This window comes from Thermobia domestica, chromosome 10, assembly GCF_964235325.1.
Source record: "Thermobia domestica chromosome 10, izTheDome1.hap1.1, whole genome shotgun sequence".
NCBI classification, from domain to species: domain Eukaryota; kingdom Metazoa; phylum Arthropoda; class Insecta; order Zygentoma; family Lepismatidae; genus Thermobia; species Thermobia domestica.
Window position 1 is genome coordinate 120136952 of NC_137463.1, and position 19071 is coordinate 120156022.

Consider the following 19071-nt stretch of genomic DNA (forward strand, 5'->3'; position numbering starts at 1 on the left):
ACACACAACTAACACGCTAAAGTGGTAGTCATTTTGTGTTATTTCAACACCTCATTTTTTACAGTGTACTAAACTAACCTCCGTTTCCAAGGTAATTTTCGAAACAACACAATAAGGACATACACTACCTCACAGTAACAGAGTTTGAATAACTGACCGCGGCTCGATTTCTTGGCTGATAAAATTACCAACTATTAAAAGAAGAAAGTAAATACTCATAGGTGACTCAACAATGGCGAAGAAAACAGGATCTTGTTCCAGAAACGACGGCTCGACGCCGCATGATGTTATAAACATTGAAAGTGATCTAAGATTTTTTCTGTTCGGTTTCAAATTGTTATTTTTCCTGGCCCAAGCAACTAAACTCTCATGAATTCAGTGATGTAATGCTAATTCTTTAGGTGGGCATACGCTTCATCCCTTGTCACACACACACAAACACACACACACACACACACACATATATATATATATATATATATATATATAGGATGTTTAATACTTTTAGGCTTTGCACTATTAAGAATTAAAGTTCAAAGTTCATAAGAAAGTCATGGTGAAATATCCTTGCTTATAGGCAATTCACACTGGCTCTTTGTGCGTATCGGTTACATAACAAGCAGGATATGTATATGAAGTAGCAAGAGAAGTCTGAATGGAAAGTTATGTTTTGGACAACAGTTACCGAACCACTTAACCTATCAACCAGAGACTAAGAAAAAGATTACCTATAATGTTATAGATTAATTTAAAACCTTATTTAGCTCTCTGCGTTAAGTAGGTCAGGCTCTAGAAGTGGTTGTACTTGTATAACTGATAACTATAAGAAGAAAAAAATGACTTGGACCAATGTTGTTTCCGCCATCCGGCTTATTCCTTTGGTCCTATCTATCACTGCGACACTTTCAAAAGATGTATTTAATGTACACAGAAATACATATATCTCATTTGAGTTAAAATGTTGAGTACCTGTGGAGTAATTTAAGATTAAAATTTTGAATTTTAACATTGTAAATCGGTCGCGAACCACAGCCTACTGGCTGCTGTGATAATCAGGGCCATAACCATGAAGAGATTAATCGCCTTCATCTGTAGTTTGTCCGTCCTGCAGCTTACAACCTCTCTCTTTCTCTCTCTCCCAAATTGTGTTTAGTTGTTCTTTTGCTCGGAAAATGAATTTAGCTCTCTTTTGTCGGATCATACTTGCATTAAATTAGAGAAAGCTTAATTTTGGTTTCGTTGCCGCATGACCGTTTTAGAATTGATAGATTGAGTGATCCTCTATCCTAAGTACTAACAGCATTAATGTCGAAATTAGTATCCGTATTAATACCAATATTGGGCTTATTGTTGTTGGTACTTAGGCTACTGTGTCACTCAACTATTCAATTAAAACAATGGCAGCTATGTCCCAATGAGCAAATAGTTAATGACTTGAAGCGTTAATAGCTAAGTATAAAGAATAGGCAAATAATACAATAATACGAAGACAAGCTATTTTCATGAACTACCACACTTAGAACTTTGAATTTTAGATGTCTCGGAAAAGCAGAAATAAACTTGGTTATACCACTGTCATAAGTTCAAATCTAATCTTTGTTGCGATCTTCAGACACAGAGCTTTCTTTTGCTGCTTTAAATGCATTATGATGGTTGAGTGCATACAGCCACGGTGTTGAAAACTGATGCTAAACTTCAACAAATTCGTATAAAGGGGCGGCTCTTGAGGGAAGTCACACCGAGTCTATGCCAATTTATGGTCGAATATTTTTCGTGTTTGCAACTTGGTCCGATAAGTTCTTTTTAATTAAACTTTTAGTTTGCTTTTTTATCAGAAGCGATTCAAAAGAGCCGCTTCGACCAAACAGCAAATAGGCACCTTGGAGAGCATTTTCGAGGCCAATTTATGGTTGAATTAAGCCCTGATACCAGCGCCAAAGTTAGAGTTGAGTAGTATCGGTATACCCATCTAAAACTTTAGGCCAATAATTTCTTTCAATTCGAGTTTTAGGTTTCCCGTCAGGAGCGATTTTTAAAAATCACAAACGACAATTTTTCCGAGAGAAGTAGCTCAAGTGGTAGAGCGTGGCTTCGCATTCGGTAGGTCGTGGGTTCGATTCTCGCTGCCAACCATCCTGACTATGGTTTTCCTCAGTTCTACCATGAAAATGCCGGGATAGTACCTACTAAACAGGCCCTGGCCGATACCTTCCCAAATCCTTTCTATTATTATTGTTGTTGTTAGATATGCAGTATAAAATGGCCTCTGAGCTGTATCTGGTGATTGTTAAATAAATAAAATAAATACCCTGGGGAAAAAAGGAAAATAGATAAAGACAAAAAATACTCTCCTCCTAAAAGTATTTCCTAAAAGAACCGGATTCAGGTAGGTATCAAAAAAACAAAACACAAAGGTGCGCACAATCCGTATGCAAAATTTTAATCTTGGTATCTTGAAAACTAAGTTTTTTTTTTTTTTTGTAATTTTCCTCACCCCTCCGCCCCCACTTGGCACCTCCAACTTTACCGTCCGGTTCCGAAACGCATCTGGGGTGCTCTTTGGTCCATGCTTGACTTGACCAATAAAAAAAAAGGGTTCAATACGCGTTATATGAGCTTAATAAGCGTTTAAACACAGCACTATTCCATAGAACCGATTCGTACCATAAATCCCCAAAGGGTTAAACACTACTAAGCAAATATTTCCGAACTGATGGCTGTATCGAAATGATTAAAGATTGGTGTGACGTGTGACAAGCTCATACGCTACAAGTCTTTCCAAAATCTTTGATTTCTACCTCTTCCTGTTAACAAATTTTCTTCATTGTTTTTTATCTAAAAGAAAATGAAATAATGAAGAAAAATGTTTATTTTTAGCCCGTTTCTTTTTTTGTTCAGTAGGTTGAGGAAAAACTGCTACTAGTACAAGCTGCTGAGTATTTATCGAAATCAATCGCTCCTTTCTTTGATGTCAACTGCGGCTACAAATGAACAGCACTAATCCGAGGTTCTCTGTTGTATTTGGTAGTATTGGGAACGACGGTGAATGTTTCAAACTAGACCGACGATAGGTCATATGTTTTGTTATATTTGTGGAGCCCAACGATTTCTTGGTGCATACACATTCATTTAATTTCCTCTTAACTATTAAAGTAAAGACCACATTTTTTCGGAATCTCCTTCCGCGATTAGAAAGGAGCTCATTCTACTCCATATTGCCTTGCTCAAATTGTATCCAATCGAGAGATTTTGAATTGAATTTTGAATTTGGAAGGTAGGGACAACGCATGTGACATCTTGAGGAAAAATCACTGCATGTTCAGAGCGCTGTTTCCCATTATAGAAGAGATTCTCAGAAAATTTGATTCCCACACCCAGAAAACGCAAATATTTTAAAAGAATTTAGACATCATTTGCGGTAACAGGCTGACGACTAGCTGTTTAGTGAGATATTTTTGTTTTGAAAAGTACATGAAAAACAGTTGTTTGTTCCAATGAAGTGAGTATACTACTATTGATCGAATGTAGCGTATATCTGCGTACCTCCTAAATTTCAGGTGGCTATACGATAGTTTCCAAAAATTAGACGTGGGTATACGCCGTATACCCGCGTATACCCTCCATTACATCCCTGCATGAATTGTATTGTCAGGCTCCCATTTTTTATATTTGTATTTAGTGAGGGGAATTCCCCCGTTCCCCAAGGATTTCGCACCCTGTTTTTCATCATAAATTCCACTATTTGAATTCGATAATAAATAATGAATTGTTGGAGAGGTTTGAGGAAAGCCTTCGGGTCTCATTCTAAACGACGGGAAAATCCCAACCTACATCTCCTCGCGGGAGAAAGCAGGCAACATCTTTGGCGGCTAATGTAGGTGTGGACCGACCGACCCTCGGGATAAGGAATCAACCTCTATCAAGTGCCAATGGCCTTCTCGGAGGGTGGACAGGGAACCTTCTTGTCCTTAAGAGGGGAAACTGTCCTAAAAGATAGATGAACTACTAGATGGTCAACGGCATGGAGATGTGGAAAGTAAATGGGGATACTATCACATTATCTTTTTCCCAGAATTGACGAAGGAGCAGAAGAAATAAATATGATGGTTCTTCCTGAGGTAAAACATTCCGGAAGTAAAATAGTCCCCCGTTCGGATCTCCGGCTGGGGACTACTCCGGGAAGAATCATCAAAGGAGAAAATAGTAACTTTCATTTCAGCATGGGTACCTGGAACGTACGAGCCCTACTTGCAGGAACCGTACGTGCAGGTAAACTTAAAAATTTGAAAATGGAAATGGACAAATATGAAATGGACATAGTGGGCTTGAGTGAAGTAAGATTGCCGGGAGAAAGTGAGACAGTGTCGGGAAATTAGTGAAACTAAGTGCAAAATCAGCAGATATTGTGATAATACAAGTGTATAAATGCCAACATACATATACATGCCAACATCCGACCATGACGACATTGAAGTAGAAGTAATGTATGATGAGATTACTGACATACTGCATCAGGAAGGAAGAGGTAAGGCCAACGCCATAGTAATGGGACACTTCAATAGCGTAGTAGAAGGAGCTGCAAATAAGACAGTGGGACCATTTGAACTAGATAGAAGAAATGAACGAGGTCAAATGCTTATCAATTTCTGCAGGCAACATGATCCGCTGGTGATGAACACGTGGTTTATGAAAATAAAAACCAAGATGTACACGTGGAAAAGTCCAGGAGATAAGAAACGCTACCAAATCGATTATATTCTTGTGAAGCAACGTTAAGGAATAGTGTACAAGACGTGAAGACACTACCGGGAGCGGATATCGATTCGAATCACAATCTCCTAGTGGCAGAAGTGCAAACCTGGTTAAAGTCGATCAAGAAAAATAGGAGGAGAAATCGAAAATGGAACTTAGAGCGACTAAGAAATATCGACAACGATATGAAAGAAGAGATTGAAGAAAAATTCTGTGCGATGGGCGATATGGTCGGCAATGTAAAAAATAGTTAGGTAAGAGTTAAACAGATTCTACTAGATAGAGTCCACAATAACATTGGCAGGATGGAAAGAGCACCGAGAAAACCATGGATAACTGAAGCGATGCTTAAGAAGATGGAGGAACGCAAAAGGGTAAAAAACACGGACATCAATGAATACAGAAGGCTGAACAATGAATTGAGAAGAGAGACGGACAAATCCAAAGAAAAGTACTGGAACCATGATCCATGTAACACTTTAAGAAATGTTTCAAGTATGAAAATTTGATGAACTAGTGTTGTCTACGAGGCTCCTGCAAGTTCTCTTCTCGACTCGATACTTGTCTCGAAAATAAGAGGAGAATTGACATATTTTACGTGTCTTCTCGAACTTAAAAGTGTCCTTCTTGTGTCGACTCTCATCTCGTGGTCAACATTACAAAACGGTAAAAGAGCCATAAATAGTTCTTGAAATGAATTCAGTGGCTTAAGAATAGGTTCCATGAATCTCCCCTCCCCCGCATCTTTCTATTGAAACTCGAAGTGATGGGTTTATTCATCTTCGGTTTCAATATAGCATCTCTGATAAAACAAAATAGCGTTGTCTACGAGAGAGAAATTTCTTGTCTTGTCTCGATTCTTCTTACGAAGAAAAGAAGAGAGCCGACGCGAGAAGTGTCATTTAAATTCGAAAGTCTTTCAGTTTAACGTCCAACGATTATGCCCTTTAGCCTAAGGGAGACAGATGATTCAGGCAAGTGAATCATGTTGGAAGAATCGGTGGAATTAGAATGTGGGAGGAAATTGGAGTACTCCGAGAAAGCCCATGGACACACTACTACTCACATAAACTTACTTGGTCGGGGATCGTGCCACCATAGCCTGTATATTGGAGACGAGACAAGAAACATGACTATTCTTGGGTCAATTTCAAGACGATAAATTTTATGATGTCGTGGGCAACACTAATTCACACAAGTCTTAGATTTCAAACACTGTTTTAGAGTAACATGATTCATAATAATTATATATATATATAGTGATTGTACGAACACAATGAAGATACACAATATACTCTAATAATAAACGTCATTTCAATTTTATTACTTCATATCCTTTGCGTCCCTTTCGTGCAGTAGCATTATTTCATATTTTTCCCAGTGGGGAGGACAAGATTGTCCACCGACGTAAGAATTGCACGTTTTTTTATTGGTATATTAATACACAATATTTAAAAAAGCACGTTCTTCCCAAACTGAGGCGGCAATTGCCCCACTCGTGCTCACCAAACTGACATCCCTGCCCTCGGGACACGAAAGGATTCCAATAACTTTCTAGATGAAGCTAAGAAAAAATCAAATCATGAATTTATAGATTAACAAAAGGAGACGAGACTACAAAGCTTTACGAAAATCTAGACGAAACGAGATTTCTACAAAATTTACGAAACAAGACGAAAAAAAAAAAATTCTTGTCTGGAAGATAACACTAGAGCAAAATGATAAATTGTCCTTAATATGGACCCTGGGTCCATTGCCAACTTGAACTTCCTATTGAAACAGCAAGTTGTAGATCTATTAATTCAGATTTAATTGTTCGATCGCCATACTTTTGATGTTTAGAGTAGTTTCACAACGTGAACCGAAATTCACTTTTTATTTGATAAGATCTTTTAATGTTACTTTCCTTTTGGGGAGCTCAAATTTCAAGAGCACAAATGATTAAAAGAAAGTACTTTTACTCTTGTGATCCAAAAGCTAATCGCGCGATCAACAACATAGTTGTAACACGAATTGTGAGCTACAAAGGAACTGAATATGTCTTTTGATTTACATTACATTAAATTTCTTGAAGGAAATAACTGCATTAGCATTTTGTAAGTATCAAAAGCCCCATATAGCCTGTAGGACTGACAGCGTTGGACCCGGTAGATCCAAAGGAACTATTCTTTTCTAAACCACATTTATGGGTTGAATTTTTAACCTTTTTTTTTTTCCTTCGATGGCTTAGTTATGTGCTAGAAGCAGCCAATTTTTCTCTCTCTCAGTTAAGAACTTCGAAGATTAGATGACCAATTAGTGGCTCAATCAGAGGAATTGCGCTGTTGTAAATCATTATTATTATTGTTACTAGTTGCTCCCGCAAAGCCTTCGGCTTCTCTCCAAACTGCCTCTTGGCATCAAGTAGGAGACAGCACAGCAGTGACGTAACTAAGGGGGGCAAATGGGGCTTGTGCCCCAGGCACCGGATTCATGCTCACAAAACTGAGCAAATATTTATTTTCATTATAACGCAATTAAAGGAGTTTAGTAAACTAAAGATCATAAAAAATTATCTCTGAAACTTAACAGAACAACAACGATTTACCACCGTTAGGATCATATCCATAGAGCATAAGTTAGGTTCAAAGCTATTTTTTGAGAACATTGTAGAAACCATTACAGCACCCCCCCCCCTCCAAAAAAATAAAAATAAACCGCAAAGTTAAATTTTAGTTCCAGTTTTTCTGTTTTCAATTAACTTACATCGATTTAAGAATTAATAGAATATTTAATTATGACAAATGTCCTATTATAATACTAGAAACAATAGCTTGACTGTTTGTTTGTCATAATTAAATATTCTATTCTAAAACAACATACTATTGACTCATTGTACATATATGCATATCCCGATATAATCCCAAAAACATTGTGATCTGTAGTTATCCATAGTTTTCAGGGTCGCTAAGCTGAATAGTGGCATTCCAAATGCTGCTTAAGTCCAAATTCATGTTCCATCGACATGGAGTTAAGAGTAAGGATGGAAAGAAGGACTTTATGTACCATAATAAACTTTTAGTGTTTGTCTCAATTTTTCCTTTTCTTCACCAGTTTGATTTTAAGGCTTGCATCTATTATTAAACTTTTATTTTCTTTTTTATAAATCACTCTCCTTTACATTTCATTCTACATCGTGAAAGAATCCAAATGCCTTTGGGAGTTCTCATGTGCATCAGTATTTTTTCAGGGGTTTTTCCAACTATTAAAACGAATCAGTTTCCAGAGAACTGTTACTAACTGCATGTTTTGGTGGAAAAAGTAGACACGAATAGCAAACTGCTGCACTCTTCACAGGGTTATGTATCAAACAAGGTCGACTAATTATACTTTTCTTTTTTTTGTTGTTGTTGCAAACTATGCTGAAGTCATTGATCTTTAACTTTGTCACAAAAGATCTAGCAGCAGACAGGCAGGATGTTTAAAGCATAGCCTACTACTATTTACACACGATTAGCTGATAAAATTAATTGTTGACTTGAATTTCGAACATTCGTCGTCAGGTAGGAAAGCTTATGATTTTAATGTTCCCTACACAGTAATTCTAAATGGATTTTAATTCCAAGGTATGTACAAAATTTAACTAGAATTGTTTCCTCATATATGGCCATAACTTGTTTAATAATTGAGGTGCCTAGCATCAAAACCCGCCCCATCCACTTCGCTTAGTTTCGAGTAATCTGGCAAAATGTGAAAATGTGCAGTGAAACTCCTTATACAGGCTTACAAATTTTCATTTTTAGTATGAAATATTAAGCTTTTGAAAAAAAATGCTGTTTCCATGGAACTCCTTTAGATCAAACATATAACAAGCGATATATAACTCAATTTCGGTAAAAAAAAAAAAAAAAAAAAAAAAAAGAAAAAAAGAAAAAAAGAAAAAAGAAAGAAAGAAAGAAAGAAAGAAAGAAAGAAAGAAAGAAAGAAAGAAAGAAAGAAAGAAAAGAAAGTATTTGGCTGTTTTTGATACTAGGCGCCGCAATTCTCAATTATGGTTTCATCACATTTAATTTTAGGGTGAAAATTGTTAGTAACGAGTAGTGAATATCGACCTAACGACAGAAAAGAGGGGAAACTTTAAGAATTATCTTATAAGAAAGAATGTAAATGAGATGCTCTTATCTACCTACAAGTACACTGAGAAAAATCCGTTCTCTGGACAGCGGTATATTGTACAAATATACGGAATCCTCTTGCTTACTACAGAAATCAGTATGGAGTATACTTTATCCATATGCTACATACACACTGCCCTTAGATGTTACATCATGCCGTTGCAGGATGTCTGACATCTAACAGTTTTCCGTATATCGCTTGCACAGTGGCGTATTTAGGGGGGTGGCTTTCGGGTTTAAGCCCCCCCCCCGAAATCTTACTTAGTATAGTAAAGTAAATGAAATATCTTGCAGAATTTTCACATTTCCAGGCAAAGCCCCCCCCCGAAAGTTAGCAAAGCCCCTCCCGAAACAAAATCGTAAATACGCCACTACGCATGCATATACTTATGTTACATTCCTCAATTATAAACGTCCATTTGTATGTGAGATCCTGATGGCCTATATTGTTTCATAGGGAAAGTACGTATAGATGGAACACTTATACGGAAAGTATTATAAAATATGCGTTTTCAGTTGTACGTCTGCTGTACATTAAGTCCAAAAACTACAGGAATTACGCATGTAACCTACCTTTCTAAGTACGCCGCCTACATTTTTTCTCATTGTATTTGATCTGCAATTAAAGAAATGTTTCATTTCGGAGTTTGTTGGTAGCTCCTACTATTACCAAAGAATGGAGAACGAAATTAACTTTTGAACATGAGTTACAGACGTTATAAAAGTATACAGTAAACATTGACGCTCTGATTTTATAATAATTTGAATGTAAATTCACTAAAATGATTAGAGTAATAGCAGAAAGGAGACATTACAGCAGGGCACATATAACTGTATCTGTGGATACGTTACAAAGTGCATTTAAGAGTGGAAAGCAATTAATTCTAAAATTCATTCGTAATTACTTAATATCAATTTGGCACCCGCAGATGCTGCGCTCAGAGGCAGATGTCCACCGTAGCTACGTCACTGAATGAAACCAATAGTGAGACAAGAAGTAAGTATCAAATACCTAAATTTTATTTCTACGTTGCATTTCACTCATTGTTTCACTTGGTGCAGTATTTTCTCTCACTTGTCAGTGTCGTATCTATGTATCTTCTAATTGAAGGAGGGCAATCATGATATTAAAGGATGTAAAAGCTCCGGAACGAAAAATGTTTCCATGTTCTGACTGCTGCCTAGACCTACAATGAGCCCTCTGTGATCAAACGAGAAAAGTAATTATATGATATCATGCACAACAAATATAACCTAAAGCTCTTGGGTTCTTACTGCAGCTTTTTCAGATACATTTGAAATTATATGTGGTTTACCTTGAAAGCCGAATGCATATGCAGTTGCAACTTGAGGGAACGAAAAAAGAACTTGGATCAAACCAACTAAGTTGAAAGTCGAAAATTTTGCAATTTCTATGTGACTAATAACTAGGTTTCATCGACTATCGTTTGTGAATAGGGCAGGGTAGCAATGGCGTGTTACGGAGAAATGGATAATAGACCTTGAAACAGTTCCCTGGAGCCAAGAAAACAAGAAGATATACATTGCTCCTTGATTGACCTGAAGAAGAACTTGCTGTTATTTCCCTACACTACATTAAATTACGCCTTAAATTACGCCTTAGGAAGGTTCTTACATAATTCATAGATATAATTGGAACCAGATGCAAGTATTTGGTTTCAAAATATCGTAGGTATTTAAAATATATCGTATATAATTTTGATTTGTATGAAATATATTTATTAATTTCCCTAATATATATATTATTTTTCTTTGGTCAATAGTAATTATTTAATATAAGTAGCTTATAGTAAAGCGTAGCATTGAAGGTGATGTGAAGAAATTAACTGCTGAGTTGCGATTTTAAGGAAGGTGTCCTTGGTTCATCATCCAAGACTTGCTCAAAAAATAAGGTGCAATGATTTATTTGCAAATTTTCTTGGGAGGCAGAGAGAATGCTGTCAAGTTGTGGAATTCGCAATAATTTGGGACTTTTAGAGAGAGATGAAATTTCGAAAGCTGTAACTATGTTTTCCTTTCTTTTAAACAAAGATCGTGTTACAATTACAACTAAAAACGTGCATTTTTAATTGTATTGTATTTCGTTTCTGATTTTTCTCTCGAGCAAGAATAATTTAAATTCTTATATTTTAAAAATAATATTAATTAAAAATATTTTAAAATAATCTACATATTAAAACGCTAGGTTTATATGTTTGTGGGCGTTTATCTTTTGTGGTCAATTCTTTTTGACAATGATGCCTTGGAAACCACAAGCTCTAGAAAGATGCCGTTTACACTGATCGAGTGCAAATTCTGTGTAGATTATTTAGTTCTAATTGAATATTTAAAAAATGTCGTTATTACTTTATTACGCGTTTTAGGGGTACACTGGAAGTATTGAAGTTTTAAAAAGTAAAGCGTTATATAATACGAGTTAAACATTCCAACACTACATATCTGTATCTCAGGCGTTTGTTTGATGGCCAAATTATAATGGAAATCGAAGGATAACCATTTCTCTAGTCTAACAGTAAGATGAATCTTTATTGTTTGGAGTGTTTTGCCCAATGAACACCATATATCACTGACATTAGTATATAATTAATTGTGTGTGTAAGGTATTTGCTTATTTCATACTGCATGCAAGAAGAAAGAAAACACTGCAATACATGAATTAGAAACTCCAACCGGAAGTAAGCTCAAATCTTGCAAACGGTGCGAGATATTGAAAAAATAATCGAAAAAATATTTCCTTTATGATTTTTATCAAGACGTCCTTCATTTGTGTCTGTAAAGGGGCATGTACATATGTGCATATGTTGTGAAGAATGATAAGGAGATTCATGTTCATATGTGAATGATGCACTGTGTAAAGAGTGCAGATTTAGCTAGTATTAACTAAAATTCCAATTATTTATATTGGTACTAACAGAATACCGGTTCTTTATACGGGAAAAATAAAGATTATGGAAAATATCTTAATAACTACGTGCAACATTTTTCTAGTTTACAATACTTGTCAACGTAAGTTTGATTTCATTGAAATTATGTTCTCACGTGCTCACTAAATTGCTCCTAAATATCTTTTCACTACGTCAAGACCGGGTCAAGTTGTTTTCTCGCATCGGGAAATAGAAATCCAGTGAAATCCATAGAAATTGTTAAACAAAATTTAGTCAATTTCTACAAAATATATTTTTTGTTGAAATTATGTTGTAAAATCGCTTTTCTTCTTTTTGTGCAAATTGTTATTCAAAATTTATGTCGCAGGAACATAATTTTTAAGAAAATCTAGCTTAAGCTTTTTTTCCCATAATTAGTCAACTTGCCTTCTCGTATGAGATACTCATGTTGTGTATGTCAAAATAAATAGTGTACCAATATCATGGGTATGCACTGAACGTTTCAGACGAAATTCGTAATAATAGCGTAAATTTTTTGAATAAACCTATGGGGAAGTAATCCATGAGAAAGTCTCTCAAAGTTTCTGTAGATCAAGATTTTGACTGGAAACATCCTCGCTGAAATGTTAAACATTTGCCTTGTCTTATACTGTGTTTCTTATTTTAAATCAACTTCTAATTATTATGTAAAACACTTACACAATTATGTTCACCAGAAAGACATTTTCCAATGAGCTTGAGTGACATGACGTACCGGTACCTGTTCGATATCTGACACTATTAAAAGTTTGTGTTTCGTTAAAAGAAATATGAAAGATTCATTGATTAACTACTGTAGAAGGTTTAATCACACGGATCTTTAGCCACCTTTTACCTTGTGTTGACAGTTGTCAATTCCTCTTCATCGCCTGTTATTGGTGGAGGAGGTTTGTTGTATTCTTACGTTGCTAGTATCTTGTATCACTGCGCTAATCTTTTTGGAAATCTTAAACTCGTTTCTTTCATTTCTACTCATATTTAGGATCGTCAATTTAGATATATCAGTATTTGATACCAAAAAAATATTTGTTTATTTATTTATTTTCAACGAACTTAAAAAGTTCGTTACTGAATTTTGTAAGTGTGCGTGAATTTATGTGTGTGTAAGGGAGGTGTTTACAAAATTTTTCAATTTTGAGCCCTCCATTCAATAAAGCATCAAAAACTATCTCAAAAAAGTTTTCGCGTCACTCTTACCGTTCCCCATATATTGGCTAAAAAAGTTTTGATTTCAGGAGATTTAAGAAGCCGTATTTTGGGAACCGTAAGTCATAGAGAGATGATGCTTTGCGAAATTTTTAATTTTTATCCCCCCTCCCATTTTGAACATGTTTTCGTAAAACAACATATCGTAGAACGTTTTAACATAGCTCCTAAACAAAACAAATATGAAAAAAAAAATAGTACACAAGGAATTTATAAATGGATAGACATATTACAAGAATTGTTTAATGAGTATAATAATAAAGTACATAGAACAATTGGTACAAAGCCTGTAGAAGTTAATAAGAAAAAATAATTGTTTTTAAGTTCATTCTGGCAATGCTGTTGGAGCATTCTCAACTGGTTGCATCATGTATTTCACTCTAACATATAGATATATATTTTTTACTTGGCGGCCCTCTTTGTAAATCCTATAAACTAGTGTCAGTCGGTAGCGTTGACCTACAATCCAGTTCTCTCGAAGGCAAGATAGTGTGATGGGGAAATACTTTTACTGTGAAGGATGATCTTGCATGATGGTCTATTCATCCGGAAACTACACATGATTCAAGCCACGACCATGTGTTGGAGTCCAAGTTAATAGTAAGTCCCGCCCTTCATAATTTTGATGTTAAATAAGGACACAAAACACAAGAACTCAATATCTTGTCGAACTCGTTGGTTTAGTACAATAGTCTGATCATGGATTTGATTTTAGATGGGGATATAATGTATAATCATTTCTTATCTGCATTAGCCTATGTGCACAAATCTTTCTGTAGCCAACCTTCTCCAGATTCGTAACGGGGATGCGATGGCTCAGTGGAAGAGCGCTTACCACTGGTGAGTGAGGTCCGTAGTTCGATCCCCGGACAAGTAAGGTTGTGGTGGACAACATTCTGCCCGTGGGTTTTCTCGGAGTACTCTCGTTTCTTTCCACATTCTCATTCCATCACTTTTTCCAGTATCATTGATTTGCCTTAATCATCCGTCTCCCTTAGCCTAACAGGGATAATCGTGGGAATTTAAACTGAAAGGTTTCGTTTTCCATATTTGTAACCACTGATCTACAATATTACTCAATAGAAAGATTCTTATCAACACATCGCTGGAATCATTAATAATAATAATAATAATAATAATAATAATAATAATAATAATAATAATAATAATAATAATAATAATAATAATAATAATAATAATAATAATAATAATAATAATAATAATAATGAACTTTTGTAGTTATAGCTAGAAGATAAAAATCATACGAGAATTCAAAACTTAGAATTAATTCACCATGAATTCTATATTTATAATCTCCCTTGGGCGAACAGGAACACGTGAAGTTACATCTTTTATGAATGTCGAAATGAAATACCAGATGCTAAACAGGTTTATGTTATGCATACATAACAATTATAGACAACCACAAGCAAGCAGCAAATGTGACGTCATATTTTTGTAGGATTAGGAAAATCCCTGAATACTTGTTTTTTTCTTTAATCTTTGTTTATAAGAGTGGTCAGGCACCTTGCCTTTTTCTTGCATTGCGCATCCTGAGTTCTGCGCAACCAAGATTGATACGCCTTCTCTCCGGAAGGCAACGAGAGCAAGAGAGAGAGGGAGGGAGTCTGGCTTGCGTAAAAATTCAAGGTTTCACCTACAATACTACCATTCGATCGGTCTCACCACTGAACGACACCAGCAATCTCTCTTCGCTCTCCCGTTTCGCACATGCATATGCGTTACTTTTTGACTTGACCGTGTCTTAATTGTATCAGTTATAGTTTACCAAAGTGATCGCAGAAGACGAGACACCCATGACACGTTCAGCGGTTTAACGATCAACTGTCTTAAGTTCACGGCAGAAGTATTCGTTTCTTTAACAGGTAAAGATAAATTACTTCATTTATTATCTATGTATGTATTAATATTATGTCTGCAGTTCTAGTTACATCTATTGTACAATTTCATACTGAAAATAAATTACTATGGAAGTTTGGAAGGCAGTGAGTCAGAGATCAAGGTACCATCCGATCTTTTGATCAGTGGCATGAAGTAAAATTAAAAAAAAAAAATCAAGATGGGCCAGCCGAGGGTTACGAACTCGATTCCAAAACGAAAACACTAAAAAGTTGATTTGTGCCTCTCGGACAACTTATTAAAAAAGTAAATGTGAAAATCTAATATCTAATATTGTATATCTTGATTTCACTTACGGTAAGAGTCAAAGTTTCGTAACATTATTATTATTTTAATTTGCAGGTCAAGTTCAACAAGTACAGAAAGAACATCATACTCTGTGCCCTTGGCCGCATTATGTTAATATTTTATTCCTATCGTGTATCAAAACTCTTCAGGCCCGAGACGAGATAACATTTCTGCATGATTCATTTTTTTTCTTCTTCTTTCGGTAAATTCTTGAAATATGAATGAAAGTAAGTGCAAAAGTAACAATTTCCAATAAACTCAAGTTTATTGATTCATTAATAGTATACACTGTGACCGTTCATTGAATTTACATGTACGTAAGAAATCCAGGGGATATTTACAAATTGCCCAGTGTTTTACTGAATATCAAAGAAAAAGGGGAAAACAGAAAATACACCACTTGTTCCAATATACTGTCGCCTATTTGAGTTCGGTGACTGTAACTAGGAGTCACTGTGTGATATTCGGACTTCGATATCGGAAATTAAAATTGCTAAACTTGATCGATATGCTGAAATATCAAAAAACGTTAAATACTGATCTGTCTATTTATTTGTAAGTTTAACATCCCGTGATTATGCTCTGACTATGGGATATGGTGACGGTGATGATGATGATAATGATAATGAATGAAATGCGGAATGAGAAAAGTAGGTGGAAACCGGAAAATACCGAGACAACCCACGTACACGGTGTTTATCCTCCTCAAAGATCTGTTGAACCGAAATATCAAAAGATACTGTATCAAATGATTAAATTCCAAATTATCGAATGATGTCGGAATATCGAAAATATTATAATTTCAAAATTTCGAGTATCAAAATGTCAAAATCAAAATCAATATTTTAATATTTGAAATTGTTGATCGATTGATCAATATAGATCTATCGAAATGTCAAATAGTCCTAACTGACGCCCCAATTAATTTCTCCTTTCCTTCACTTCTCCTGATCAAACATAACTCAATACCTGTCTTCGGCGTACATTTTCTGACACTCTGATCTTCTGAAAGGATATGAACTAAAAGAGCACTTTGTATAAGAACCATTAAGCCTTCACAATTGACTGAAACACGCTTCCCCGTGGTAATATGATTAGCATACGAAACTCTGCGCAGAGAACTCGGGTTCAATTTCCGGTAGAAGCTCATACTCTTTGTATATCATTAAAATTCTAGGTTCACGTCTCTTCGGTGCTGAAAATAAAATGTTAAACTACAATCTAATCAAGCAATTTGATTCGATCCCATTAAATATGAAACTAGTAACAAAACATACGTTACGATTTCCAAAATATTTAATATTCTCTGTTTAAGAAAGCAATAGTCACAAGTCTTGTGCCTTCATCTTGGGTAATTCCCTTGCATTAGAACTGTAACGAAAGTCTTCATGTCCTGAATTTATTGTTCTTAAATCAGTATATCGTGATAAGGGACAGGCTTATTTTATATTTAAGGACGTTTTATTATAAGGTTTTCAGAAAAAACATCATACAGAATTCGTTTGTTATTACATGACCGTTATCAGAAGATAAAATAATATCTCTACACACATGTGGTCAGAGGCGTCATTTGAGGAGGACATGTGGGGCAATTGCCCCCCTCCACCCCGACTTTGAGCAATACATATATTTTAAAACAATTGTATACAAATATACTAATAAAAAACGTGAAACTATTATATCGGTGAAGAACTTTGCCCCCTCCAAGCAATCCAAAATGACACTTCTGATGTGGCTCAGTGGTAGAATGCTCACCCTGTTGCTAAGGGTTCCTGGTTCGATTTCCAGCTGAATTTTGTAGTGGACAACATCGTGTTCGTAGGTTTTCTCGGGATTTTCCAACGTTTTCATTCCATTAATTCTATCATAATCATTCATTTTCATTAATCATCTGTCTGCTTAGGCTACAAGCAGAGATGCCCACGGGATTTTTTCCCAGAAGGAGGCAAAAGACCGAATACGGGGGGAGGTAAAAAACCGATACACAAACGAAGTCGCAAGTACACACTTACACACTTTTGATACGCGTGCATATAACGTATCATATAAAACAATTTAATTACATATCCTTATTAACTACATGAAATGAACTATAGTATTTAATATAAACACTATATAGTACAAAATATATTAAGTACTATAGTAAGTTAGTGCAAATGAGTATATTTTGATATGTATTTCCAAGAAATGAGCATCCTTTGAAAATCCAAAGGAGGACAACTGCCTTTGCCTCTGCTGCGGGTGACCATTGCTACAGGGCATAATCGACAGATAACCTATAAAACTGAAAGGTTTCATTGAATTTTTTTAAACTAAATCACTAGAAAATATGCTGTCTTGACGTTATTATTATTATTATTATTATTATTATTATTATTATTATTATTATTATTATTATTATTATTATTATTATTATTATTATTATTATTATTATTATTATTATTATTATTATTATTATTATTATTACTATTATTATTATTATTATTATTATTATTATTATTATTATTATTATTATTATTATTATTATTATTATTATTATATCAACTTTGTTGGTAATTATTCACTAAATTGTAGACTAATATACAATGACTTTATGAGAGGCCATTTGCCAAAAATTCACTATAAATTTACGAAGAATCTTGCAATATAGAAATGATTGTCATTTGAAGGTTATACATTGAATCACCGGGCCTTCCCTTTCACATGCTTCAGGGAAAATGACGTATTTTTCGCACATAATCTAGTTTTCCCGTTGCACTTCGAATGTTTAAAGTGACTGGAGTTCTTCCGTTTCTTTCTTTTTTTTTTTTTTTAAGTTGCACTCAATGTGAAAATCATTCTGGAGATCTTATACAGGATTATTCTATCTTACAATAATAATAATTTTAAAAAATCGCGTTATGGGACACAAGAATTCTGTGGCCAACCTAATGGCTTTTAGTTATGTTATAAAAATACGGTACAAAAACTGTTATAATTTTTATTTCTGGTTTTCTATATTGGTAACATCGTGTCGGGAGTTTCTCGGGGGTAGTCCCATTTCCTCCCACTTCCTAATTCCACCAATTTTTCCATCATCATTCACTTGCTTTAATCATAGCCCCCTTAGACCAAAGGGCATAATCGTGGGACGTTAAACTGAAATATTTCCATTTTTTCTACATTGCAGTCTCTTACATCTTGGTTAAATTAGTGATGTGCTAATATCTTTACTATGCTGTGTCAATACCAAAAGTTCTGTTCCCTGTCCGGTCTCTGACTTCAACACCAAAGAAAGATTTTCCCATTTCGTATTTATTTATATATTTTACATCACTGTACAAAAAAGTTTCGATATATATATATATATATATATACCTATGAATATGTACAAGTTTCCCCCATAGTAATTCGAATCCTGGTTCAATTGTAGAGCGTTCATTTCTGATGTGTGGGGTCCATAGTGCGATCCCTGCTCGCCCAGTGGACTTTGTAGTGAACAAACACAATGTGCGTGGGTCTTCTCGGAGTTCTCCCTTTTCCTCCCACTTTCTTCATTACACTATTTTCATCATTCTCATCATCACACCGTCTCCGTTAGCCTACACAGCATAAGCATTGGACGTAAAACTGGAAAATTTCTTAAAACATTTCAAACTCTGTATCCAAGCCACTACTCTAAAAGGCAAACAAGTGCCCCTAAGCCTAAAGCAAGCCCAGTAAAAGTAAATCGATTAAGCACTTGAACTCGAAGCCTCACAAGAATATAGAAGAGTAATATAAGGCAAGATCAGACGCAAGTGGGTAAAGGCAATTCTGATGGGATT

General features: G+C 35.2%; 1 protein-coding gene across 1 annotated transcript in view; it reads left to right on the top strand.

The window, feature by feature from the left end:
- The first annotated feature begins 14710 nt into the window (after positions 1-14710).
- LOC145662685 (fatty acyl-CoA reductase wat-like) overlaps positions 14711-19071 on the top strand; it is a 70118-nt gene continuing 65757 nt past the window's right edge. The window contains exon 1 of the mRNA XM_081728511.1: positions 14711-14943. The gene's annotated coding sequence lies outside the window, so the exon portion shown is untranslated. The remainder of the gene's footprint in view (positions 14944-19071) is intronic.